Source organism: Corapipo altera, unplaced genomic scaffold (genome assembly GCF_003945725.1).
Source record: "Corapipo altera isolate COAL_440 unplaced genomic scaffold, ASM394572v1 44b, whole genome shotgun sequence".
NCBI classification, from domain to species: domain Eukaryota; kingdom Metazoa; phylum Chordata; class Aves; order Passeriformes; family Pipridae; genus Corapipo; species Corapipo altera.
This window is the reverse complement of record NW_020884932.1, coordinates 490,851-493,654: the sequence shown is the minus strand read 5'-3', so window position 1 is coordinate 493,654 and position 2,804 is coordinate 490,851.

Here is a 2,804-nt window from a genome sequence, read left to right as displayed (position 1 = left end):
AAGGGGGAGGGAAAGGGAGAGAGACAAAAAGGGGCAAGGACCGAGCAAGTCAAACAGCCAGCCGAAGGCAAACTAGCAGAAATCTCACCACTTCCCTTCGAACAGGCAGAATGACTTGACGCAGCCCAAGGCTCTCCTCTCACGCGAAGCGGATAGCGGCAGTCACTGTAGGCCTCGGCTCCAGATAAGCTCGACCGAAACAGGAACCCACCGTTCTCGAACCTCGCCGGAGAGGAAGAGGGCGCGATCCCTCCCACTGGCTTTATTTATACCCCCAGTTACGTAAAGGAATAGCATGGAATACTTCCGTAATCACTTTTCTAGTTCCTTCCTGGTTACAAGTTGGTCTCCAGGAAGGCCTAGGGTGAAACCACCACAGTATACTTTTCAGAATATTTAAGATTAAGAGTTTCTGTGAAGACCCGAGACTAACTCCAGTTCCTTAAAATATGCAACATATTTCTGCTTTTTAATCAAAACCATTAAGTAAGAGGGGACATGACCTAAAGATCCATCAGAAACATGGAAGTTCTTGATTAGTCTTTGCATTATAAAATAATATTTACGTATCTCAGTGTTAGCATCCATGCAGTTTTCTGGCAGAAGTTACATTTTCTTCATATTGAAGGAAGAAATGGTGGAAGTCTTGGGTTATCTGGTGGTTTAAAAGCAAATTATTTTTGCTGTCAAATACAAACTGGAGGAGGGAGAATATATATTTTAAAGAATGAAGGTTGGAAGACCTTTAAATATGTTGTCAAAAGCATACATGTCAAATATTCTGATAAGCATGTGCTGTTACAAATGTGCGCTTTAACTATGTACAGAGTGTTGCTTATTTCAGCTAGAATTAGGCATCTGCATACTCAAAACGCTTAAAACTGTAGTGTTGTCTTGAGCAATTTATATGCTCTTGGAAATAGAGTTCAAGCACATGGCTGATATGAGTGGGTATAACAGCTAAGGGAAAAAAATCGGAAATTATGCAAATTGGGATTAAAAGCCATGTTCAAGTATCTGGAGACCTTGATTTTAAATTGGATTTTGAAGTGATTCAATCCATCCGAACTCCAAAACTTAACTTGAAAGTAACTTTAAAGTTCTGTCAACCTGGAGGTCCTTTAAGGTGAAAGATTCATCCCTTAGGGTTGTTGGGTTTTTTTATGTACTGCTGTTAAGCTGGGTTATATAAGACAGGGGAAAAAAATTGTAGAAGTGCCGGTAGAGAAAATGGATGTGCCTTCAATCCTAATGAGCTCATGAATGCTTTTTCTACACCATTCTTAAAGGTACTGTCCAAAGAATAACTTTGCCTACGACTGCAGCAATTTATCCAGTGTTTTCATTCCTACTCAGTGACTACTGAGGTATCCAAAACTTTTCCACAATACAAGGTGTGCAGCAACCTGCTGAGCTGTCTGGCAGCTGGAATTTTCTGAAGAGTGACCTTGTAACAGTACAAAATATGCCTGGAGGACTGTGTCTGCCTGAGCGCTGCACCGTGAGGGGGGGCCATGAAGATTAAGGTACTGCTAGGGAGACAGTGTTAGGTGCCTTGAAAGGAAGCCAGGCTCTGTAACACCATACCTGCCGTCGAGGGTTTCTGTGAAAGTACCATTTTTTACAGTTTGGCCAAAAGGGGAAAAGAGCAGTAATAGGATATACTGTGTTTTGGCACCTGTACTGTGTTTCTGACAGGATGTTCCATATGAGCAGCATCTGGTGCTGCTTTTAGCAACTCATGGAACCTCTCTGAAACCTGCAGGTTTGTATTGTGGGCAGTCTGCCTTCCTTTCATCGCACCACTTGGGTTGGTTTGTCCTTTTTGTAAAGCTATGGGAATACAGAAGACTACAGGAGTACAATTTATTTCTGAAGGTTACCACACGATGGCAACGTTAGCTCTTCATAAGGTTGTTCCTAGGGCCAGGCAACTGTGCTGCCTTCCTGTGCTAGGAATGGTGCCAACCCAAGGGGATGGCACAAACACTTGGGAGCAGTGGACATGCTCACCCAATTCTTTATTTTGCCTTCATAATTGACTAAGATGTACTTTGCTGGGCTAAGGATATAACTCCTTTAACTTTGTGAAGCTGATTGTAAACAAACAGGATCTGCTGTTCAGAAAGAGCTTAAAATTAACTCCCCATGTTTGTTTTCTCATATTATTTCACACAGGCTCTGTAACATAGGGAGAGGGGGGTGTGTACCCTATCCCAGTTTACTCCTGAGATCAGCAGATAATTGCTGTACCTGTAAACCAATACCAGCAGTTGACAATCCCAGTCCTAATCTCTGTGCTGCAAAGTCTGGGAGACATGGGCAATTCTAGAAGTAGGATTGGACTCCTTTGCATAGTTAAAACATATAAAATATGTAGTTACTGTGAACCAGCTGTGGTTCTGGGCCAGCTGATTTGCTGGTGATGCATAGTTCTTGATCTTGAAAAAGGCTATATTTAAGTGCTTTTGGTTCTTGAGCAAACACGTCTGTTACTGTTTGGCATCTGAATGTGTTTCAATTATTGAGATGTAATAGCCTTGAAAGATCTCTGGATTTACTGATGGCCTTGTGGCAAATCTAGTCTGATTTATAGCTCCGTTTATTTTGTCTTACTTCAATTGTAGTGCATCTTAAATGTTTCCAGGCCCATTTGTTTCTCTGCTTTTCCCCTGCACACATTGTTAAAGTGTCTCTGAAAGCTACACATGCCTGCCTTTCATTGAGATGGAAAGGTGCTAATTTATATTTACAGTATTATTGGTATCCAAGCAAGTACAACTTACAAGGAAGTGGTAAGTGGA